This window comes from Diorhabda carinulata, chromosome 1, assembly GCF_026250575.1.
Source record: "Diorhabda carinulata isolate Delta chromosome 1, icDioCari1.1, whole genome shotgun sequence".
NCBI classification, from domain to species: Eukaryota; Metazoa; Arthropoda; class Insecta; order Coleoptera; family Chrysomelidae; genus Diorhabda; species Diorhabda carinulata.
The window spans coordinates 21,113,721-21,141,261 of NC_079460.1; positions in this window are offsets into that span (position 1 = coordinate 21,113,721).

Consider the following 27,541-nt stretch of genomic DNA (forward strand, 5'->3'; position numbering starts at 1 on the left):
GTAAACAGGGACATAATTAGTACAAGGCACTTGATATATAATATTACTTCTTTTGTTTTTTGGTGTTTTAGATTTTAGTTTAGTGGAATATTTGGATAATGTATTATATGTTTTATGTTTTGATGTTTTGTTTCTGTTTTGTTTTTTAATTGATTGTTAGTTTGATTTTATTCTCATTTTGATATTCATAATGAAGGTGATCTACTGATCAATATAAATACGCAAATTGGCAGTGTCCATATCATATTTTAGTAAACACTTAAAGAAAAGTAGAAACCTCAATTTTATCCATCTCTCAAAAATTATTTAAAAAAAAATAAATTTTGAAACAGAAGAAACCTAAAATCAAGAAGATTTAGAAACATAAACAAACGTAATATTATATGAAAATACTCAAGGTATAACTTGATATTTTAAGTTACAACAAAAAGAAGTAATACGTCTATGTAATCTCATTATTTTAATACTTTCGTAATCATAATGGACTAAATCGTTGAACCAATTTTTTTATGCATCAGCACACGATCTAACAGATCTAGTTGACAACTATGCACATCATCAACAAGCTCATGAAAACTTACCGGTGACGGCCCTGCCCTAATTGTCTGAAATAGAAGGTCGGCACACTAATTTTGGGACAAACCTCGTATATAATTTGCGTTATATATGTATTCTAATCTAATTTCAGCTATAGACAACAAAGTACAAGTTGGTTAAATTCTATAGAATTTATTTAAGGAAAATAGTAAACTGATATACGAGAATTTCCGGCGCGTGTAAGTGAATCCTAATGGTGTTACTTGGAGTTCTCGACTGGCATGCGACAATATTCCACGAAATAAATGGTTACTATTATTGCAATAACGCAGTCTAAAAGTAAACTTGAAGGTGGGTGGTAACCCATTAACTTCGAAGCAATAACATCTTTGATGCTTTTGACCCGTCATCGTCGGTTCAAACGGCCACAAGTCAGAAGAAAAGCTGTGACATCGGTAAACGACAAATCGAAAATAGAATTTAGTTTCAATCAACGGCGAAACGTTTTAATCGGAGTATTTAATTTCAGGTACAATATATTAGAGAAGTTTGTCTCTAATGATAGTTGCTTTCGAAATAATTAATGTTTTTATTATGTATATTTTTTAGTGGGGAAAATTAAAACTTAAATAAATTGGGGATTGTGTTGAAGCTACAGTTGTAAGGAACGTCGTTTCGCCTTCGTCAGATTAATGTAACAACATAATTCTTGTACCATGGCCCTTGTGGTGAATTTTTTGAATTAATTACGGAAATGAATTGCCTCGAGATGAGATTTTAATGACAAAAAATTAAAATTGTCGCAGATGTGGACGTATAAATTGATAATTCCTAAGATCTACGACCCTTGTTAAGCAATGCGTTTTAATTACAATAATTCCACTTAGGGAGCCAAGATAGATTAGAAGTTTTACGTCAGGATTAATTGCCTTCCTTTGCAGCTACAACGCATTTTTATTAAAAAAATTACTGAATAATTTCACTTTATTTTCCCTCTTTAAATCACTGCTAATTCTTATTGTATATGTAAATTAACCAAATATATCTCGAAATTCTTTTGACGTTAAGATGAACATAAAAAAATTATTGTAATAAACTAACATAACCCACTTGACTAGGAAGCACAAAAATTTTCAAAAATAAGAAAAATTTGTGTATTTGACGTTAAATAAGAAAAAAATAAATCCTGGAATTGAAATACGTTGTATAGGAATAGAATATTTCATTAGGGGTCTGGAAATAAGTATTTTTTTGTGCGTGTGACAAATTCTTATGCAACCACAAATCCATTTCTGGACGTGTAACGAACGATAATTTTTATTACACTATCTGAAAACAACGCATATAAGGATAAGTATTAATAATAGAAGGATGGTGTCAGAAGTACCTGGCTTGACCTAGAGATGGCGGTAGTTGCTTGCCAAATACCACTGTATTGGAAAGTACACAATCTATACACAATTTTTGTATTAATTCGTTCTTAAGCCATTACAGAATATTTACTCGATATAAAATTTGAAAAAGTATCATCAATTAACTAATATTTTTTGAGGATAAAATACAAACGGGGATAATACTCCAACCGAAAAAAAGTAAATTTAAATTTTCATAAAATGGTGTTACCCATGTTCCTTTCTACTCAATTCACTTTTAGACCCTATTTGAACATATAAAATAAAACATATTTATCTCTATCTGTTTTCTTTGCAGGCAGCACACTTCACATTACAAATTGCTAAAAAAAATAAAAAAAGGAACTTTGATTACAAATTATTTTTAAAATTCCATGTTTTTCCCTTATTCCTGGGCTTGTCGTTTAATACAGTGACATTTGTTTGTGTTAGTAGCGTAGCACTTAGAAAGCAATGTCCGAAAAATCGGTATTTCGTTCCAGTGTGCGTCGTTTAGTATTTGTTTGGCAGCCATCAATAGTGAACGTTTTCAGTGAATTTGTAAACATCGTTATGTGATACAATACTTCTATTTAAAAACACAACCAATAGAGAAACTGAACTAGATTCTACTCTGGGTGAGACTGCTTTTTCGTTATCAATGGTAAAATATTCGGTAGAAGAGTTTAAACGTATGACCTGCATCGTAGTGGTCGATCCAATGAGGTGACGACTCCATAAATATTGGATGATCGTCGACTGAAAGTACGAGATCTAGCAGACATAATAGGCATTTCAAAAATTGCGGATCATAGCATATTAACTGGAAAACTACTTAATGACCATGGATGAAACGTGGGTCCATCATTTCACACCCGAAACAAAAGAACAATCAACTCAATGGGCTGAAAAGGGAGAATCGGCTCCAAAGAAGGCAAAGACCCTTCCATCTGCAGGCAAGGTCATGGCGTCGTTTTTTTTTTGAAAAAAAAAAAAGAAAAAATATCAACGGCGCGAAATAAAGCAAAAATAACGGCATTTAGCTAATGAGAAAAGTTTGTTTCATCAAGACAATGCACCAGCTCACACATCCGTTATTGCAATGACCAAAATTAACGAATTAAAGCTTGAATTGCTATTTCATGTACTCTTTTAATCAGATTTAGCCCCCTCACATTTTTTTCTCTTCCCAGATTCAAATAATTGGATTGATGGTCAAGATGTCAACAATGAAAAGATGACATCGGCGTTTAACGGCTATTTTAGGAAGCTTCCAAAATTTTTGTGATTTCTTTGTTGGGTCAGGTATGTCTGGGACCATTCTCGTACATCGCAATAGTACGAAATATGATCAACATTTCCATATCAACGAAATATTTTTGTCGGCATTATTCTATTTTCTGTCAATTTAATTCATGTTAGTTTAAAAAAAGGTAATCGAAAAAAAATCCAAATTTTCCTAAAAACATAGAACTTCTGCACTGGAGGAGCCAGAGTTCAAATCGACACTTCAAGTCAAAATAATATTTCAAATCAAAAAAATTACAGCGTGTTTGAGACATCAAAAGGTGAATTTCCTCCTTTTTTCGTGAAAAAATATTTTTCTTCAAATGATAAATATAAAAAATATTAAACTTGATTATTTGTATTTACATAAATTTTGAGGTTATGTGGGAAAAGTGTAGATACAAAAATTGCTATGTAACTTTCCAAACACGATTTGTACTTTTTCGTAAATCGAAATAAACCGTTTTTTACCCCTAAAAACCCCATTCCTTTTTTTCCATTTTTCTTCATTCTAATACAATTTTTTTATTGGATTAAAAAATTATAGACCTTGGTCTAATAGCAATATTTCTATTCATTTCTATTGAAATTAACTTATTTAAAAAAATAGCAACAACTAAACTAACAAGCTCGTACCATTTTTTGCTAATTAATTTATATTATATTTTAAACGCTATTCTAGTGAAAACTGATAATGTTATTTAACAGATGTTACTGTGTACTTTTGAAGTGTTTTTATTACATTTATACAGGGCGAGACTTCGAAAAATATAAAAATAAGACAAGTAAAATACCCAAATTCGTATTCCATTCCATGTTCCGCACGAAAGGAATGAAGATACACATATTACATCAACATCCCAAAATTTCAAGATGTAGGAAGGAAATTGGAAGAAGACGAACCCTTTTGAGCTGTATGTGAAAGCTATACAATAATTTGATATAGAATATAATATTTTTGTGATCCATTCGGTATTAATATTTATATTATCGATGTGAGTCACCTGGGTGGAAACTTCGTTATATGAATACCTAGCGACTCTGTTGTGATATTCACGAATTCCTTGTCGTTAACGGATAGCTGTTGCTACCATAAAATGAATATAAAATATTTTATAGATTTCTTAACATCCATTTAAATGTTTGTTTTATATACAAAACATTGTTGATTGCAGCTAGTTTACTTATAAATGTTCCTAATGAACTTTATCGTCATCCATAAGCATTTATTTTTATTACAACGGACTTAAAATAGGATTATATGAACAAGTCATTAATATTGTTACATATCCTGTGGAGGTTTCGCATGCCACAAAATTGTATTGCATAATCATTGTTTGCAAAAACAGGAACTTAAGTACCCACTTCATTTGTCGTATAACATTACATTGTTATAAATTACTCTACTCAATTATTTGGAAATAAATTCGCAGACATTTTTTCATTTCTTTCTCTTTCTCACATACTCTAATCATTATCGAATTTCTGAGAGCGTTAGATTGAGATGACTCTTTGACTCTTATCAATACATCATAATAGTGGCGTCTTTTGTGTTTCTCCAAACTCACAAAATGTTTGGCTTGCTATTATGATAATTTCATTGTGGACTCTAATGACCTCTACGTTATATTCAGAATTCGCAGCGCTACGTCTCCAAGGTATCTTCATGTTCGCTGCTTTGAATGTCCATACATCAATCCCATATTATAAAATGGCGACAATCTTGTTTTTATACTTTGCGTAATAAGTTGGTACTTCAACCACTTCAACTAACATGTGAGGTGTTATCTTTTGAATTGCTCTTTCGTCACCTTATCAGTGCTTATCCTAAATCTGTTGAGTAAGGACAGGACAAGATTTCGAGTTTCAAGACTCGCGAATAAAAAGCATCCTGTATGTCGGTGCGTTTTTTTGACCCATCTTTTGATGTCTAGATCGTCTGTATACGAATACATTTGTCCACTTTTTGCATATTATCAGATTTGCAGATTCAAAGACTTCAAAGTTATCGAAGGGGACTTGGACATTTTCATCATTCTGTTTAATGTGAATTGTGATTCAGTTAAACCAGAATTACAACTGATTGAGTTGCGATATCACTCTGAATTGAAGCAATTCCATCTTACCGTTCCTAAAATTTAATTATAGAAGCCTCAATCAAAATCGAGCTTCCCAAACCTGTGATCTCACGCTTAAAAGATAATTGGGATGTTTGCATCTTCCTAGATCTGTAAACAAGTGGTTTCTACTATGGAGCTTCGCATCAGAAATCTATTGATTGATGACAATTTAGCTTCTTTCACTAACTTTTTACCATTGTAGCATATATAAGTTGAGTGTGATGTAAAAAATAAGAATCAAGTTCATCTTTTATAATTTTTTTTTGGCCCACTTACATAATTTTTAGTTTTATCTGTCCCTTTCTCTAAAAAGTTTGCCTATGAAAAATTATGCGTTAATCAATTGTTGAAACTTTATCCAGCTTTGTCGCTCAGTCTTCTCAAAAGTAGAAAGCACCATTCTCTTCAGCCCATTGCAAACCTAGCTTAAAGACGTTAATTGTTGTGTTGTCATCTGCAGAGTCATCATTTCCCTGATCTATTGTTGTATAACTAGGAATCTCTTTTATAATCGCTTCATCAGATTTTTCCTCTTTATCCTTATCTCAGCACTATGTTTCAAAACCTTCCGGACTTATCTCTGTTTCAGCAGCAAATTGCTCTAGTAGTATTTTTGAAGGTACACTGATTTGTGGATATTTGGTAGGAGTGGCGTTTATAACTGGACATAGCATTTTCCAAAAAGATCTAATAGTTGGTGAAGTTAATGCTTTCCACGATTATCAACGTTTTTTATATTGGCTGGATTTTTGATACAGCTTTTAGAAGTGGGTCTTTCTCATAATCTTGTATTACAAATTGAAAATGCTGATCCATGGGTTGAATCAGTGCAGTGTAGTTTATAGTAATAACGCTTTTTGAGAAAAATATATAATCTTTCAACCATTTTCTAGCTTTTGGTACGAAGTCTTCATCAAGCACTTTTTAAAAAGATCCACGCACTTAATTGTCCATTGTAGTGTATAGGTAAATCAATATTTTTGAATGCACGTGGTACGGATTTTTCATTGTAGGAAAAATTTTGTCACACACAAAAAAGCCCTGATACGTCGATATTATAAGACTGTGCAGGTGCCAACGTTTGAAAGTTTCTCCCCTGTAACTATCATGAAACGTTTTAGCTGTCCCTGGCTAGCCCCAAAATCATCTTTGTTTATCATTTTCTCATTTTCACTTAGGTTTTATGGCCAAGTGGACGCATTCCTATATTTTCCTGAAGAAACCATGTGTATAGCTTCTTTAACTTCTGTAATGTTCAGCTTTCTTTAGTGCTTGTCTCTTGCCTGGCCAATAGTCAGTAGTTGACACAAACCGTGGTTTTGTATTGTCATAAATTGTCGATTCATTTAATAAACTACTGAAATAATACTAGGTACGTATACGTAATATACTTTTTAGAGGCCGCCATTTGAAAGTTGTTCGTTCTGTATTCATTTACATACCGAAAGTGTTCCATGTAGTGAAAGTGACTGCAAAACACTATCGGGACGCTCTGGAGTGGACAACTTTAACTTCCTTAAATGTGACTCGAGCTACTTCAATGTTGACAGTTGACAGTTTCACTTCGATGATTTTGCATAACCTTCAATTTTTAATTCTCTGAAATTATTTATTTTATCCGAAGTTTTGTCTAAATCACCGATGAGAGCAATGCTGCCGTTCTTAATTCGTTACCGGATAAATCTCGTGTAAGGTACGAAAAATAGTACGAGCTCGACGAGCATTCTCGATGATTAAAAGGACTTTCGCAATAAAACAAGATGTTCACATCAGCAAAAAATTCGAAAACTTTAACCAGAGAAAATATAATAGAATTCTTGTTACATTCTTATGCGTCGTCTAAAAAATATTGTGTACACCGCGGCTAGAATACTACTTTGTTGTACTCGTTTGTTGCTCGCAATTTTCAGACTCGTCCAACAAAGTAACACTTTCAGCCCTTGGCATACAAATAACTTTTTACTTGTACCTTGTATAGTATTATATTTTCGGCTCATATCAATGAATTATCAATTATTTCCACTTTCTTATCTCCAAAACTAGTAGGTTTCGGACTAACGTTTCATTTCTGCTACGTCCCGTATAGTAATTAAAATTACAAAATAGAATAAATAAATGGAGGTCCAAAAATATTTGTAATAAGTCTGATAATTGTATTAATTAGTTCAGTTGTATCATCAATGCTCAATGTGAGGTTATAATTGAAGTTAATAGACCATCATAGTATGAATTTTCGAAGTTGTTATGGGTAGTTGTAATATCAAGACTTACTTAACCTTAATAATATCGCTCCTTCAGTAATTTCAAGAGTATTATATCCTGTGCAAAGCAAGTATACAATGAGAAATATAATTGATAGTAATACAAAGTTCGACATTGTTGTTAAATTAATATCGGCAAAAGTTGAAGTTGTTCGAAGTAAACATCAGCTGCTACCGCGTTGTGATATACTTTGCTGAAATTCGATGGACTTCTACAAAGTTCATTATAGTTCGCTTCAAGTACGTGACTACCTGGTAATAATGACAGGTGAGGTAATTGCAGATTTAGCGTGAGGATGATGGTATTATGGCCGTATTGCCATAGTGGTTGGTTGCCATATCTAATCATCGTACGTTCCAGTGGCGCTGCTGGTATATATTTTCATTTATGCAATAAAGAACTCAAATTGGGTAAACTAGATCACAAGCGGGCAGTTTAAACAAAAATTATATCAAAATATCTGGTAGTTTCTTTTCTTAAATTGATATTATTAAAACTAGTCCTACTTTTACTACATACAAAGACCTCAGTTGGATATAAATTTGAGTATACAATTCCAAAATACTACGAGGGTTGCTGCTTAAATTATTAGACATGTCAAATCTGACATTACCAACACAAAGTTTGACATTTTCAATTGTGAAAATACTCAAAACTTGTTGCCAAAAAATAGAATTAAATTTTGAATATTTTCATGCGATTATTTTCTATGATTAAACCAACAGCAATGTGCCGATTAAATCACTTCGACTTTTGGTGATGAAGCATCATCTCTAATCACCATGTTTGGCTCGTTTTCCAAAATCAATCTTGGTTGCACCTCGCTACAGGATAAATTTCTTGAAGGTTGTCCAAAATCAACTGTTGTGCCAGAAAACATCGATATTGTGAGTAAACTGTTATCACAAGATCGTCATGTGATATACCGTGAAATTAAGTCATACTTGAGCATTAGTTCCACTCGCATACATTCAATATTGCATGAGCATTTGATTCCGCGTTGGATACCGCATAATTTGACAATCGCTCAAAAAAATCTCTTGTCGATTGCTACAAAGAAACACTGAAAATATTCAATCGGGATGCTTCAAAAGATGTCTATAAGATCGTAGCAGGCGACGAATCATTAATCTATGTATATGAACCCGAAACTGAGCAACAATCGACTGTATGGGTTTTTAAAGACGAGCCAAATTTTACAGCAGTTGACACGAACCACTTCAAAGCCATTTGTTGCCTGTTTTTCGGAATAACTACCGTTCCATTAGAGAAACGTAGGACGGTCAATTCTGGATGGTACACCACGACAATGCGAGCTTTCACACATCAGTTGAAATTGGAAAAATTGAATTTATGGGTCATACGCTGTACACTCCTTGTTTGGCATTCAATGATTTCTTCTTATTCCCGCGGATCAAAAATAAATTGCGATTTTCTACACTTGAAGAATCGGTTGATCCATTCAAATCATATGTTTTGGAAGTTCCTCGATCGGAATGGAAAAAAGGCTATAGCCAATTATGAATATTTATTTTCATTTGTCCATCTCAAAACTATCTCAAATTTGTGAAGTATTTCTGATTTTTCATATTCAAACAATTGTAAAATTTTATTTGTATTGAAATGAATTGTTTACATAAATGCTTCTGATTACAACGGCAACTATTTGAGAAATTCGTTTCTATTTTGTCACGAGGGCAAGTAATATAAAATGTACCCTTCCAATTTTAGTTATAAGATACAATGACGAATAGTGCATGTGACAAGCAACGAGAGGAATATAAACTGGTTAGTTATCAATTACAAAATGATCCTTGCGTAATTTAGAAGGCTATTCAATATTTAATTTAAAATTGGCACTAATCCCGCAAAGACAAGGGTACAGGGACAAGGGAGGACGGCAGCAATTTTCGAGTGTCCCCTCGACAAGGGTGATGCATTGGACATGTTTCCTCAGGGCTAGTAGCTCAATCGGCTAGAAAATTACAAATATTTAAAGCTCATCTTTGGAAATAATAAGTTTCTTTTTCCGTGGCTCTGAATGAAAGTAATTATAGGGGGTTGTTTCATAATTGAGCTTTTATTTTTTTTTTAAAATTTCAGTAATGCTAGAAACTAGAAATTTCGTTTACGTTTTTACTGTTTTCCTTACAATTTACAAATAAAATTAAAAATTATGGTGTTTATTTTTTTTTTCTGCAGCTGAGGGTCTTGGAAAAAAATTTAAGAACAAAAAATATTTTCAAATAAAACGATTTAAAGTTATAATTTTATTCCATAAAACTTTATATACGTTACGTACCAAGCCCGAAATTGTACACAAAGCCGGTTTTGCACAGCTTCGTACAAGCCGTTTTGAACGAAGCCGGAATTCGCGGGCTTCGTACAGCGACGATTGTACCGAGCCGGCTCGCACCGAGCCATTCTTATACGGAGTACAATCTTCGCTGCTGGAATAGCATTGAACGCGTCATTTCGATGTTAGTAAACAGCTTGACGTTATGATTTGTCATCGTTTTGTTAGTCATCGTTTCAAAATGGCAGTAGATCAAATGAAAATCATATTTAAAAACAATTTGTCTGAAATGAAAAATAATTGTTATGCCAGCGAAAGCAACCTAACCACACCTAGGTTGTAACACGTAAGATGTGGCTAGTTTTTTCGAAAATTCGACAGCATATTTTATTGATAACAACTTGAATTTCTATCTGATCATTATCTCACTTTTAATTTGATTAAAGTATGTAATTTTTCCCGCTTTTAATCGGCACATAGTTTGATGAAAAATTAAGCATGCTTATAATTTTGAAATTTGTTAATGATTTGAAAGCAAGCAATTGACTTATAAATAAAATATGTTAAAATTATACGCCTGTATATTTTAAAATAAAATGACTAGAAAACTAAAATGATAAATGACTGTGTTTATTACTGGTTCAGCAGCGAAGATTGCACTCCGTACAAGAATGGCTCGGTACGAGTCGGCTCGGTACAATCGTCGCTGTACTAAGCCCTCGACGGGTTAGTACGAAGCTGATTTCGTACAAAATTGCCTGTACAAAGTCGGCTTTGTACAATTTCGGGCTTGGTACGTAACATATACATTTATAAATTAACTTTCTCGCCTTTCTGACAATAAAAAGTCTTATTATTCACAGTTCCATTCTTGTCAGAAGTAAAATATGACTCGTGGTCAATGAGTTGTCTTCTAAAAATTTCACAGAAGCACGAACAAGCTTAGAAATAAACATTTAAAAATTTTAAAGGCTTTAGATCTAAGTCATCTAAGAGTCTCATATCTTCTTATCAAGCAATTGGAAAAATTTTGACTTCTCTTCCATATCTCTTCCATGGTTATATAACTTGATCAAGTTGAAGCTGGGGAGAATGTAACAATCAACTGTACTGAAAAATTGGGTTGATATATTACAGTGTATCAGTAGCGTATACTAACAATTGACTTGCCACCAAGAATAAAGAAAAAAACACGACTTATCTTTTTTGTATAAAGAAATAATATATCAATCACCTGTTTCATTAATACTAGTCAAATGTTTAATGACTTTCTTTGGATTTGTTCTCATAGTAGAGTTTATTTATCCATTATATAATTCTTGCAGACTACAGAGTTGTCCATGTCATGTTTTTGGTATATCATTTTCAAAATGACCTATTTCATTTCATGAATTTTTGATATTTAGATCATATGATTCAATTAACAAAATTCATTTAGTTAAGGTATTTCCTTCATTTGAATATTCTATGATAATGGTATAATTATGCTTTTAACTAAATTCGGTACACCCTGTATACTTATGTTGTCAGTCTCAGGAATTATTAATCTTACATGATTCCATTTTTCTTCTGCGGTGATCTTACTGTTTTGCAAATAATATGGAGTAATGGAGATTGCTTCAAGTTTAACAGGTAAATGATTGATGAGTACTTTTGCAGCGTATATATTTTTAATTTGCGGACTAATTGCATCTATGTATTTTGTTTTTGTACGCATAAAATCAAGAAAAGCATTCCTCTAATGACTTTCATTACGTAACTATTGATAAGAACAGGTACTTAAAATACAGTTGCAGCATTAACATTTTATTAGTTTTTATTGGGTTATGACGAGGACATAAATGAGTTCAATAAAAATAGTAAAGTAAAAATTGGAAAAAGAGTTCAAAAAGAAAGTATATCAGCGAAGAAATCAAATAAAGATGCTGATTTTCAAAATATATCTAACGAATATAGATACGAAAATGGTCCCAGAAGTACCTGGTCTGACCTAGAGATGACGGTAGTTGCTTAAAAAATACCACTGGATTAAAAAGTAAACAATCTACACAGCATATGTTTCAAGTTTGAAGACGCCAAGTTGTTTAATATTTGTTTGTCAGCCATTAAGGGAAAGCGTTCTCAGTGAATTTGTAAACATGGAAAAAATCGAGGTAATTATGCAGTTTAAGCCCCTCACCTCCGATCTACTTGAAATTTTAATATGTTGTACAATTTTTCACGCTGAACAAGTGCCCAAAACCGGACCCCCGTTTTGTTTTTGAATTAAAAAAAATAAAAAATAGTAACAAATTATGTTTTGAAATCATCTAATATTTACTTTTTAATGTTAAGCATCATCCAACTTTCACTTTAAAAAAATCTAACTCAAAATAAGTACAAAAAAACTATAGACTTTCTCAAATTGTGATATCGTTACCGAAACCGGACCCCTTGTCAAAATAACAATAAAAAAATTTAAATATGGTATTAAATCAAAGAATACTCATTCTAGTTTCAAATATAATCATAATTTAACATTTACAATATAATATAATACAATAAGATGAAGATGTCAATCCCAGAAAATGATACAGAATAAATATTAATCAGAAACATAATTTAATTCCTTAGCGACAATAATTCAGCACCAGCAACAAGAGGGGGTCCGGTTTAAGCGACTAAAGCCATCAGTTAGTTAACCCAATTAATTGTGAACCAAATATCTAAATGAAACGTGTTGATGATAAACAATAAACTTAAAACTTAAAAAAGTTTTGTTAGGTTGGAAAATGTAAAAATTGAATAGTTTTTACTTATACTTTACGAATGTCTGATGCAAAAGGAAGTTGTAAGTAGGGGTTGGGAGGGGGGATGTAGTGTTTTTAATCTAACCTAACCTAACCTGTTGGCAGTACATTGCTGAATTCCTTTTTAAAAGAAGTTTCTCGTGATGTAAAATCTGAACTAGATTCTACACTGAGTGTTCTTTGGTATACGCTCTCTTTGCCTGTCATATTCCGTTGTCTTAAGGGTCAGGTATTGTCTCACCTTCAGCTACTTGCGCAGAAACACCTGCTACGAATCGTAACGTATATGGGAACTAAGGCATAAGGGAGTGTACATTGTTAAAGATAGAATCCACAAAAAAACGGAGAAAACTAAAACAAATATGGAGAGAAACATAACTAGAAAACAAAAACGCCGATTAGGAAATATGGTAATGAATTATAATGAGATTGTACTAGTTTTTTATAAACAAAATTATCATAAGCTAAATTAATATTTCTGTATCGTTTAGTTTTGCATTTATTATGATAGTTTCATCCCATGTTGATAGATGAATGTATCACTTTTAATTAAATAGTAATAGTCAAAAAAGGGCACATGTTATACTAATTGATGTAGACTGCAGTCGTTTAACGGAAGGAAACTGAGGAAAAATGCTTTCAATTCGACAAGTCACTTGAAGTCAATTTTTTACGTAGACGAACCATAATCCATGTTAGTGACAGTTTGGCATGTATCGAGAGAATGGGAGTAAATTGCAATGAAAACTGGTACGCGTTATCTAAAAGGGTTAGGAAGATAAAGGGAGACTGTAAATGAGTTAGTTACCCATTTCGTAGCCGGCGGTCACTTTCATTAACCGGCCACTTGACAAATGATAATTGGTAAAGCGATTGGTCACTCTGCTCGCTGTCACTTACCTACAACCCTAGCGAAGTCTATTAGTTCTAAGAATGGCAAATACTAATTGTTGATGATTTATATTGAATTCTGCTACATCACATATTTACTAGGGATATTTATTTTCAGTCAACAGTGTGACATTAGTAAAATTTCATTATTTCTATTAATCTCTCAACAGTTATATCGTTATAATCACATAATTTAGAGGTATAAAATTATGTGTCGAAAATGCGTCTTCCCAAAAATAAAAGGTAAGTTAAAATACTTGAAGTTTTCTTACAATAAGTTTTCCAGTATATGATACGAGAATATGTCATCATAAAGTTTGACATTTTTATTGATACTCTCATTTAGAACGTGTTGTTATACGAGTGCTATTTGAGATGTTTCCATACTTGAATCATTCGTCTTGACTTGGTCAAAAGAAATTAAATCTGGAACAATTTCGTGCGACGATTTCCTATGATTTTCGAGGTGCATTAAACAGCAGTGTGCTTCAGCTTCAACTTTTGGTAATGAAGCACCATCTCGAGTCACGAGTTTCGCTGGTTTTTCAAATCCAATCATTGTCGCACTTCGCTACAGGATGAATTTCGAGAAGGTCCTCGTATTAGCTCAGATTCTTATTGAACATAATCACACATATGAAGTAACCTGCACAAAGATCAATTTTTTAATGGAAACTTTGCAAAATAAAGAAGATGGGAGTGTTATTAAGCAAATTTAGTAGGAGAAACCCATATAACGGCTGAAGAATTTTCAGTCGAAGAACAATTATACAAATATACTTCCTTGTATTAGTTTTCTCATAATATTCTTTTTTTTTGAGGTATAAGCGTACGCAGTTGCTATCTCTAAATGTATTTTGATAATTCTGCTGATTAAAATAGTGAATTTACGATTATTAGATAGATAACTCTCTGTACCTCTGCTTAAAGCAGCTGTATATGAAATTGAAATCGGTAATGTTACGACTATAATAACCAGTATCGTTAAATTATCGTGACCTGTAAAGAAGAAACAGTGTACAAACTGCTTTGAAATTTTTTGAAAGTGGTTGTATGAAAATTTCCTCAACCAGAACCGGACTGGCCAGATTGACTATCTGAAAAAAAAACAAGATGATTTTTGACATCTCTTGTACAGTCCAATTCCATAAAGAAATAAATAATAGTCAGGCAAGTTTAAAGTTCAGTCAATTATTGGCGAATCATCAAATATGTCTATGGTCTGGCGCAGTTGTGGTGGAACAGTTTGCCTGTCCGTTTTTTTAACCAGCCCCGGGCGCTTCTCTTGAATGTCTTTCCACAATCTTGTCAATTTTTTACAGTATAGTATTGAATCGTTTTAGAATTTCCCTCACATTTCCACTAAACTATCTCACTTCACCACCCTTCGACAACGATTTTTTCCTTTCAACTAATTATATACAAAGTGTCTCAATAGAATGTTCACCTTTGTATTGCTTATTGCGTGAACGCAGCTGTTCGAAGAGCTCGCGGGAAATTTGTCAAAAGGTAGAATGGGAATTTAGTCGTTATGGAGCGTTACTAGGAAGCGGACCGTGCGTAGTGCGTGCGTGTGTTTTACAAAAACAGTAATTCGGTGAGTGTAGAGCGTAGAAGATTCTGCAATGTTTGTTACTTAAATGATGCGTCCGACTGATTGAAAAATGGGTCGAGAGGTTTGAAGATGAACACTAGATAAATCAAAATCCGGACGTCCAAGATCTTCTAGAATGGTCTTTTCGTAACGAGCCTGTCTATTTAGAATAATACTGTTGCTTAAAACGTGCATGAATCATCATTACAAAATGCAGTTGTGGCAAGATTTGAAGCCTCAGGATGCTGATCAGATGACCAGATGATTGAGCGCTTCTCAACGTTTACAAATATCTTGTTTTCGGATGAAACTCATTTTTATCTTTATGGACAAACAAAAATGCTGCTACTGGAGTACAACCACTCCAAAACACAAATCTCAGAAACCCCTACATTGGCTTAAAGTGGCCGTATGGGCTGCCATATCAGGGTGAGATATTACAGGTTCTTACTTTTTTTATTAACGAACACTTACACTCACACACTGTGACTCACAGATGTTAGACAACTTATTCGTTCCTGAGCTGCAAAACTTCAATGGTTATAACCAAACAACATGGTTCCAGCAGGACGGAGCAACTAAACACATGTCCAATAGATCTCTGTCAAGATTTCGTGAAATTTTTTTGGTAAATTTATCTCCAGGAGAGGTGACATAAGTTCATGCAGTCCGGTTTCAACACCTATGGACTTTTGCCTGTGGGGTTATGTTAAATCTAAACTTTATGCTAACAAACCGACTTCCTTGGCACAATTAAAAGAATATATCCGTCAGAAAATAGCAGTCACCACGGATAATATCTGCTGAGCCGTCATAGTCATAGACAATTTTAGTGCTGGATGAAATTACGAACGGCTTACATTTGGACGATATTAGTTTAAAGAAATAAATTCCCAAGTAAAGTATTTTATTATTTTTTCCAATTTATTCCTCACTTTTCTTAAAATTGTTTTTTTTAAATGTGAGATTGAAATAAATACCTAATTATATTCTAGAGTATAACTCATTTCGGAACGGTTAATTAAGTTTCGAGTGACATCGAGTTTTTTGTTTTTCCTTTTTCAAATGATTTCCAAGCTGTTCTATGATTGATACCGAGTGTATCCATGTCTTAACAACTTACACACCGATCTATATCTATTAGTTGCAAAATGATGCCAGCAGGATCAAAGCAATTCCTTCACAACTAAATGTCCACCAAGATCAAACCAATTATATACAGTACTATTATTTACAGAATTCTTACCGTGAACAGAACAAATTCATTCGCATATTTAAGATGCCTTATAGTGAAAAAGCATCATATGATGTATTTATTTAGAAATTTCAATTATTTTCAAATGCTTAACATTTATTAGAAACAATAACTAATAAAACGTGTTTGCTCAATCGGACATGTGGTCCTCTATATACTTTCAATTGTAAAAATTGGAAAATAATTTTTAGTTAACACGTTGTGTGAACAGAGTTTATCGAGTAAGATTTAAAACTCATTGTGTTGTTCTATGTCCTTTGTGTATTTTAGCAAAGTGCCTCAAATATAGCCAGTCCTGACCTGTCCACGTCGGCCTTTCAGCAGGTGAAGACAGTTGTGGTTTACACGTGTATCTAATTTTTTTATTATTTTGTTTTCTTTAAACTATGTATCATTAAAATGTTGGTTTAATTTTGTTCAGGAGTTCAGATCATCGAGTAATTACAAACAAATCGATACAAAAATAGAAAAATTTCACAGCATTGGATAAATATTATTCGTTCGTGTCGTACACATAAACTACACGTTGTCTCATATCATTCGCTTGCCCAAATAACACATAAATTCTGAAATAGTTGATGGCCGTTAAACTATCTTGTGTTTATATGTTATTTAATTCGACTACTTTCAGAAGAACTGTTTATTATTTCTACAAACTCCAATTGTGTTACGATATATTGTCCATTTACTATTTTATTACAACAATCAGTAGTCATCACGAATCAAAGGAAATAAAGTGCTGTTATTACCTATATAAATACTAACAGAAAAAATTTATTACCTTCAGATACTGAATAATTATGCATATAATTATACAGGGTTTGGTCGATAGAATGATATAACTTTTTACTTCATAGACTTAGAAGATTCTAATAATAAAATGTTGAAATTATTAAATTATTAAATAAGACAATAACAAATATCAGTCGATCTTGTGAGGAGTAACTTTTTATTTCGCCATCAGTTGCAAGGAAATTGAAAACTCCTAACCCATACGTCAAATTTAAAAATGAAATCTACGAGGTATAGTTATTATATAACGAAAATAGCGCTGCTACAGATAAGGAACGCATGAGCCAAAGAGCTGTTTAGCCTACTATTTTGAAACTGGCGTAGGGTATAACGTGAACCCCTGAAATTTCTTCTATGTATCAGTTCGCCATCCCCCGCTCCACCTCTAGTTTCAATAAAAACCAACTCGATCTTTGCTTCCATTGAGATGCACGCCCAAACCATCCAGGAATCTCCTCCAAAAGTCATGTTTCCTTTTATGCAACATTCTATCGCTACAATGCAGCCACACTCTGCTTTCGTCTGAGAAGAAAACGGAGCCTCATTGCTCGTCAGTCCAATAAACTGGTCTCTGGGAAATCGTAGATGGGCTTAATTTTGGGCCAGTAGCTGACCTTTTTGCTCAAGGTTAGCTGCCTTGAGTCTTCTGACTGTCCAGCCACTCAGAGCCACTCCTCGCGTTTCTCTGAGCTCTTATTGGACTTGAATGATTTCTCAGCGATGTGCTGACAATTAATCGGTCACCTCTTTTGGATGTGCACTTTTTTCTTCTCGCTGACTCTGGCCTTTTTGTAATAGGTTGACCGGTTAATCAGCTTTATCCCTTGTGTACATTTTCAGACAGAATTATTGTTTGTTGTTAACTAAGAAGTGTATAGATTGACGTTTGATGACTAACTGATAGTGATGGGTCAGATAGGTAACCTTTCATAAGGGTCAATTACCTACAAGCAATATTTTATATCATTTTATATAGAAAAATACAATTTCCTGTTCGTTTTCTTTTCAATTTCAATAGTTTTCAAAACTATTTTCAATTATATACACGTGGCATATTTTTATTTTACAATGGTAGTGGCTTCAATTACTTAACAATAACTACATTAATAACATTGATAAACTTCCTGTTTTTTAATCAATAATTAAGAGTTCACTTTCAAGATTGTTGTTTACAGAGACTAAAAGAAAGTAATAAAAAACTTTAACGTCATTCTGCTAATAACTGATATGTAACCTATTAATAAAAGTATTTTAGTACGTTAAGTCTGGTTTTTATACCTATACGTAACCCAAGTATAACAAACTGATATTCCCAGCGTCATAAAATTAGACACTGTTGCCAAATTATGGACAGGTAGATTCAAATTATATAGGTTCGTTCCAGCAGTTCTGATCATATTTCGAACTTTAATACACTAGAAATGACTTTTTTCATTATAATCTATTACAAACGCACCCAAAAATTGCTGCTGGAACACCACCTTTAACACAGGCATGGAAGAAAAGAAAACCATCATTTTTGTTTTTATATAGTTCTGCTTTCATCTCCACTACCGACTTAATACACTTTCTCCATATTAAAAATATTTTACAATCTTATACAGCATGATAGACAATTTAAAATATGTATTCAAAATATTCATATCGCGCATGATCAAATAGTAACAGACAGTTCGTTGGAACGAGCTTTATATAGAATATCGCACCACCGCTTAAATAGCGTCCGCACCATCGCTTAAATAGCGTCATAAGTCAAAAAACTACAAAACTAGAAAACTTCAAACTTTTATCTCAAATAACGTCATGCTACTATTACAGTAACAGTTTTTGAGTTATAATTCGAAAAGTGAAAAACAAAGTTAGAATTAATTATAAACGTTCATTACTCGATAGTTTGTTTTTTTGACTCATGACACTAATTGTGTGCGAGTGCGATACCCTTCAAACATTGTTATGATTCATAATTAAAATAGAAAACTGGCCTATCATAGAGATAAGCTCGCTAAAGCCCTTAATTGGACACGAACCCTTCTGTGGTATCAGCCACAGAACAATGGAAAAAGCACTGGAAAGAAGGTAGATTGGAGCGAAACCAATTATTGGGACAACCTACAAGAGCTGAGACAAGCAAAGACTCTTCTTGGAAACTATAAGTAAGAACAATCTACGAATACTAACAGGAGCTCTATCAAGGTACTGTCGCCTTAACAAATATCTGAAGACGATGGACCTAGCAGGTAATGGGGACGAAACCTCTATCCACATTCTCTCGAAGGAACTCCACAGCACTACACCTGGTTGCGTATAAAATAGAAGACGAAGATATATGGCAATTGAATCTATCCCACATTCTATACTTTTTAAAGGGAGTGGGATTAATGGATCAGCTGTAAACACTGGGTTCTCCAATATCACAGAAAGAAAAGGGGACACAATAGATCCTTTGGGTCGCAGTGTATACGAGACCCCAAATCCATACATTCATACTTCATGGAAAATATATGAAGTGGCTTGAAAATTGTGATTTCCCCATAGTCTTACAAAACGAGTTTAATGTAAAAATATTCCATTTTTCCCTGTTATTGTTATCCATACCAAGTACGTTTTTTGAACCACAAATCTCAAAATTAAGTTTGCAATTCTCAGAATAGAACATAGCCGAAGTTAACAAGCAGGTAAATGCATACTTTCAAAAAGATACATTGAGGTCGATAAATAAAAAATACACATATTCCGTCTATTTTTTCGCCTGCTTGCTTGTCTCGGTGCGTCTTAATTATGTTTCCACAAACTCAACTACAACAGACAGTTTTTTTATCTTTGGTCCATACAGTTTATTAGTGTTATCTACAACTTCATTTTAAATCTGACAACGTTCTGAATCTGAATGTTCGTGACTCTGGTTATTCAATCGCAAGTGCGACACATTCCCGCATGACAGACACCAGATGTAATTTATTTCTGGATCACAGTTTACAAAATGCAGACACTCGTTCCTGGATCGACTGTCATTGATTTGTCCATCAGTCCATCGCTTGATATAGCTTTGAATTAGTCTAATAAATCAATCATAAGTTTGATTTTTTTGGCATGTGTTTGTCTGTCTGTGAATTGTTTTGTCGCCATTTTTATCTCGAATTATCGTGTTTATAATAATAACTTGAGGGCAATTAGTAATTATTAGATGATAATAATAAATCTGTTGTTTATTGTTATTTCAAAATAGAAAAAGTTGCAAAGCAACAAATAAAGAAACAATTATGACGTAATGGAATAATATTAATGGTTATAAAATTGAATGACCTTTTCAAAGGACGAAATAACTGAATACCACCGTTTCTTTTTCATTAAAAGATTACCAAAGTAATTTTAATTCAAATAATCTATTTTCAGAAACAAAATAAATTAGTTTCGTGGTTAAAAAATTTAATTCAAACTGAAAAATCTGTAGACCTGGCCTTGATAGGATTATAATTTGAAAATTGAAAATATATATTTCTACACTCTATATAATAACAAGTTAACAAGTTAAATAATAATTCAAGATACGAAAATATACACAGAGGCGCTCTAAAAGATTTGTTTCGAACAACAATTTTAACATAATAAAAGCATTGTTTATAATTGTTACTGCGATGAAAGGTTAGTTTTAAAATGTCATACAAATTGAAAGAACGGTTTTCAATGTGAAAATGCGTCAATTTAAACACATTCTACCTTGTTAGGACAAGTTTCTAATTCCATGATGAGTAAGTCTAATTGCTTCGCTTTATTTTAATTATCCAATACAACAAACACAGTTCTTTGGATTTTGGACTATCTTGAAAAAGGAAAAACTATCAACGGCGAACTTATTGCAACATTTGAGCGAAGAAATCAAGCAAAAATGGCTGTATTTGGCTAAGGAGAAAGTATTGTTTCATCAATACAATGCGCCAGCTCACAAATTTATTGCAATATTCAAAATAAATGAATTAAAGTTAGAATTGCTTCTTAATGCCACTATTTGCCAGATATAGCCTCATTAGATTATTTTCTGTTCCCAGACTCGGTGGTCAAAGATTTCCAATAATGAAAATGTGATGTCGGCAGTTTATTGGCTATTTTTTGTTAAGCCAAGTACTTCTGGAACCATCCTCGTATAATACGGCTTGGGGCTCTCGACCAATCCAAATATTTTCTATTTTCTATTGTTCTCTATGATTCTTATAGATATAAAAGACCAATAATAGCCCAAAAATTTGTATTAGCTTGGGTACATTCACGAAAATTTTAAGAAATATTTAGATTATTCTGTAATAATATTTAAAATTACCGTTTTGGAGGATTACTAAGTAGGTTTTATTTCTTCCTCTTATATGAAACTAGATTACACTGAAAGGAAAGCCACATAAAGTTATCGCAAAATGCTAGTTTTTAAGTACTTTTAAGTTCAATGCTTCAAAATCCTGACGCGATTGAGTAATTTTGATTATTCGAAGATTTGATTTGATTTCAAAGACCATTGTGATCATATCACAATCCACACTTATGTATTTAATTACTTCACATAACACTTAACATTGTCAAGTGACAGGTAATTTCGCTTCTACAAAATATATATCATAAGCTTTCACAGTTTTTAATTTGTAGTTAATTAATATATAATTATCATTTTGTTTTTGTATGTTTTATTATTATTAGTATATAATATAAATTTGCTAAAATTATTTTAGTTGTTGGATATTAAATTTTAACACTTTGCTCGATATTTTCAGTTTACTTAAAACTTTAATATTTTGTTAAATTTTAATCACCATTCAAGAGTAGGCGCCAATACCAATTAACAAATTGTATAGTACAGGCAAATTAGGCGATTTTGAGCTAAAACCTTGAACTAAATTGGATTAGATTTTCCAGATTTTCCAGATTCTGGAAGGGTTTGGGATAAGTCTAGCAACTCTTAACAAAATTACAGTCACGAATAATCGAAATTTGAAGCGCGAATAACTCGAAAACTATGAGGAATTCGATAAAAAACTGCCGTAACAAAAAAAGTAGAGTACAAAATTCTTTACAAACAAGTATCCTAGATATTTGTTCCTAACCTCAAAGTTTTCACCTTAAAATGGGGTTATACTCTAAAAAATATTTTGAATTGCGGATAAATCGAAAACTATGAGGATTTCGACACAAACTGTAGGGAAAAAATGGGTTTGAACTCTCAAAAATATTTTAAATCTCGAAAACTACGAAGAGTTCGAAAAAAAGTGGCGGAGCCAAAACTGTAGAGCTCATAATGAGTAGAAACATTTTTGTGAAAAAAAAAACTATTAAGAACTCCGTGAATATTGAAATAATAATCAACCTAGAACGAAGATAGTGTTCATGATCGCGATTTTTAAAAGTTAGTTCATTTGAAACCAAGAAGTAGTTCATGTGTGTTATATACATAAAAATATTGATAATAACACAGACGACAAATCTCTCGTTTGATTCGCTTGTTTATAAGGCTAATTATGAAATATATCCATTGAAACTTCATGTGCTTATGTGGCCAAAAATTTCCCAAGACGAAAATTATGCTAGCTTACCCGAGTAGAAAATAGAGATCCTAACCATCATGATGCATTTTGATTTTTTAAAAAAAGAAATAGTTTTCCAAGAGCTAGAGCAGTTTCCATGTGCGCTTGGGACGTAAATTAGCTGGAATTCACACTGGCTGCAATTCGCGGCTTTCGGCGTTAAGGCAGATTAACTTACCTTTTTTGAAGAAAATTTTATATTCTACATTTTTTGTTTGGACAATTTTCTTCGAACTCCTCGTAGTTTTCGAGTGATTCGCTTTCCAAAATTTTTGTGAGTTACAAGTTCCAAAATTTCGTAAATCCGTGCTCGTATTTTTGTTAAGAATCAGAATCGCCCAATTTAATTTAGAGTTTAATCCTATTTTACCTGTACTACACGTTACACGTCGAGTTTATGTAGTTATTGGTCGGTTAAAAGATTGGGTAGTGTTTCCATTGAAGATCTTGAAAGGTAAGCGGGCAGTCGGAAGTTTTAAAGAATTGCCGCCTTGGGTTATAACTTATTCGCAAAGTAATTATAATGTCAACTGTGAATTTATATCAGCCAATAAACAATTCAAATAGCCACGACATCCTGCTGTATTATCGTTTGTCTCAGACATTTCTAGATTTAGAGCTTCGTTCTTTTTTAGTTACTCTGTAGTTTCTATTTGCTGTCTTCTAAGGTAGGTTATATATTGAATTAATTAAACACGTTCATAGGATAGATCAATATTGCTTCTATTTTTTAAGATATTCCTTTCAGAATTTTAAAATCCCAAGCTTTTTGAGAAGTATCTAATTGAAATATTGAGAAATAAATGTATGAATTGCATAATGCACTTTTTTCCACTGTCAATACCTAGTATATTATTAAAACAGATTCGGTATTGACAAGTTTTACTAATTTTGCTTCCTTATAATTCAACAGAAAGTACCATAGGATTGACAGAATTTCAAATTTCTATCTTTACTCAAATTTGAGAAAAAAAGTATTACCGACGTGGGCGGGTTACGGAAATCTCCGTCCAACCAGGAACATGTTGACATTACTTCTGATTGAGTGATCTGTCCGTGTATGTTGTTCCGTTTCTTCGTTTTCTATATCATGATACCAGGCAGTAGTATACAATATTTTGCCTAAGAACTCTTTCTGTGTAGGTAGCAACCAGTTGCCACCATTTTACCATGTACAGCATCACCTGGACCATAATATCAGGATTTAGGCTACCAACATTCTTTTGTACCTCCTCTCTCAAGCCCCTCCAGTGGTTACACATGAAAAACGTGTGCTCGACATCAATTGAATCGTGTTTAACATATGTACACGCAGGTGTTTGTACATTATTTATTGTGTGGAGATACCGTCAGAAGTAGCCGTGTCCCGTCAGAAGCTAGGTAATGTCGAAGTTCACATTCCCGAACTTCCTTTTAATCCACAGTCTAAGGTTTTTTGCCCATAGTTGTTGCCACGTTTGTATTGTTCTAGAGCGTTCGATAGTTGCCTCTACCTGTCGTCTTATATTCGGTCCACCGGGAGTTTATTTGCCACTACTAGGACAGTAAAGTAGGAGCTGGCTATTAGCAGCGCATCTTGTTTCTGTATTTGCTTTGACCAGATCTCTGTCCTATACTGAAAAATCAAGTGGGTCGTCGCCATTATCAGCCTTCATTCGACCCGTTAATAATTGCCATTAAACGGCTCAAGGATGCTGTCCTCTCGGTCGCCTTGTGATTGGTCTACCGTATATAGAGCCTTCGTATCTAAAACTACTTCCAAACTTTACTTCAATCTAGACTCCTATACGTTCCCTTATGATCAGTTTTTTTCCATAGCAAGCTGAAGTCCGTGATCAGTCATCCATCCACCTACTCGTCTCAGTGTCTGGATCAATTTTAGCTGCTCTAATTCTGTAGATTGTTTGGTGATCACGACTATAACTTCATCGGCGTAAGTAACGAGAGGAACGTTAAGAGGCATTTCCAATCTAAGCAGACTATCATATAGACCATTCCATAGATACGTTTCTAGTATTGATCCTTAAGCAATCCCTGTGGTGATATGTTTTGTTGCCTGTTCTCCAGTTGTCTCGTAGATTATTCGACTGTTAGTCAGATAATCCTCCACCACTTGGAACAAATGGTCTGTGATCCCGAAGATGTCTTTAAGCGCCTCTAGGATGTCCACGCAACCGACATGAAGGTGTCGTATGTGTATTTTTGGTTAGGTGGCACCCACTGGCAGTGTCTACCAGTTCCAAAAAGGTGATGACCACCTGTGTGGATAATTAACTTTTGCATCTCATAAATTTTGTTTAATGTGTGTGAGATTGTTATTATGCTAGGCCAAACAAGAACCCAGACATAAGCCATTTGCAATGCTATTACATTACAATCAAATCCAAACACACTATCTGGTACCCAAATTGGTCTCAAAACCATTCAGGTCTCTGGATGGTTTGAGCGGGTATTTCTATGGATGGTTTTTATTAAAACTGGCGGTGGAGCGAGGGGATTAAAGAAAAACGATTATGTCGTTTTCTATGCCTGTTTCATCGGTGGACATTTCATCCGATTGCAGAATAATGCCCGTTTACATATTGCAAGTTCCGTGCGACAATATTTTAGTAGGGACAGCGCATACTAGTAGAGTATTTATGGGATGAACTTAATCCTCCACCAGCCAAGAAATCGGCCTTAAAACGGTGGTCATCAAATAATGGGATAGCGTCGAACAAGATCGATCAATGAACAGGAGATTGGAAGCTGTTAGAAATAAATTTGGAAGAATTAAAGCTTGTATTTTCTTTTCTATTGTTTTAGATTAAAATTGAGAAAAACAATGGAAGGTAGAGATTTTTTGCTAGAGACCTTTGACCACGAGCGTGAGACTTGATTCGATTTTTTGGCTCACGAGTGTAGTATGCAGCATTATACTTCTTCTTTGATTTTGAAGGTTGCAGATTTTCTGCTATGCTTGCGACTAACTCCAATAAGCAGTCATACTAATCGTAGTATTCATCTTGTACGTGATACAAATTGCACTAAATATAGATATTCACAAAATAGCACAATTATTGTTTATAAGAACCAATCTATAACGGCCTCACGCCACCTACTAGCCCCAAAATAATACATTATGACTTAATTTTGACTTTTGACTTGTCAATATTCTCTTAGGAAAACAGATTATTTCATAGTTGTAGATAAATTTGTTTATACTCAATAATTGTTATTTGTTTAAAATTATAGATTGTTCGATTTTTATTGTAGATACTTAAAAATACTGTCGTTATCTTGACTAGTGGCAAGTGCTAGATTTACGAGAATTTTTATTACCCAAGGGTGGCAGTAAGTTTTAGTGCGTAACTATATAAATTATTTCGTATGTGTTTGTTGTCTCTTCGTTGTGTAGTTCGATTGTATCCAACGTTTAATTACCGTTCTTTCCCTTCGGAAAGATGGTAGTCAGTGTCGGGTATAAGGGAAATGTCCCTTCATAGATCTGACTGAAAACTCCCTTGTTGTGGTTGTAAAATTAATAATTATTTAGAAGTTTTATGAATTAGTTACATAACCGTTTTTTAATTGAATTCAAATCTTAACAACATTTTCAAATTTGATCTGTGACGCTTACGCAAATGAAGGAGGAGCTAGACACTGTTTACGGAGACTCTGCGACTTATTTTAAACATGACCGTATCAGCATCAGTTCGGGACGGCCAAAAAACTGCGACAACCAGGAATATCATTGACCAAATAATACTGGATGACCTTCAGGTTAAGGTTGGAGAGAAAGAACAGGCTATCGGTACATCAACAGAACGTATATTCATGGTATTCGCGCATTAAGTGTCGCGGCTGCTAACTTTGGACCAAAAACGCATTCGAATGAACCTTTCCCAGGTCTTCTAACCGTAGTTTAAAGAACATGAGTAGGATTATTTGTGTCGATTCTTATCTGTACATGAAATTTGGATTCACCATTACAATTCTGAAAAGAAAAGACAAGAATATGAATTGCAAAAGACAAACCTGCTCCAAAAAAGATGAAGACAGTTTCAATGACCAGAAAAGTGATGCCGACCGGTTTTTGGGATAGTCATGGGATTATGATTATTGATTAGCTTCAAAAAGTTAAAAAGAAAAAAATGCGACTGCATTTGAGGAAAAAAAGTGCTTTTCGTCACGATAACGCATCTTCTTGCACTATGGCTAAAACTCAAAAATTGTACTTCGATTTGTTTGACCACCAACCGTATTCACCAGATATAGCCTTTGACGACTTTTTTCTGTCTCCTAAACTCTCCTAACTTTTAGGGGAGAAATTTTCATCAGACGAGATTTTTATTATTGTCTATTTAAACAGTACTGTCTTTTGTGGTATTAATTTTGATAAACTAAAAATTTACTTTTATAATAAATCAAATTAACATTTACAAAAATGATAACGATAAAATTGATGTCGTTGTAAAAACGTGGGATGCTTAGTATGACATTTTACTTTTAAAACTAACTTTGCATTTTAGAATAAATTTAGTATCAGATTAATATTAAGTATCCCACGCTTTTAGAACGGTCTCGTCAGTCATTCTATTCTTCCTCGGACGAAGATAATAGTATGAATTTTTGAAATTATTTATTGTTATGGCTTCTCAATAAGTGTGGTAAAATAACTGATTATCCTATCCAAGTTCATTTCACTGCTTCAAAACTTCCGGTTTAGTAGTAAATTAATTTAACTATTCTCATTTTTAGCACATGATTTACCAACTTGATTT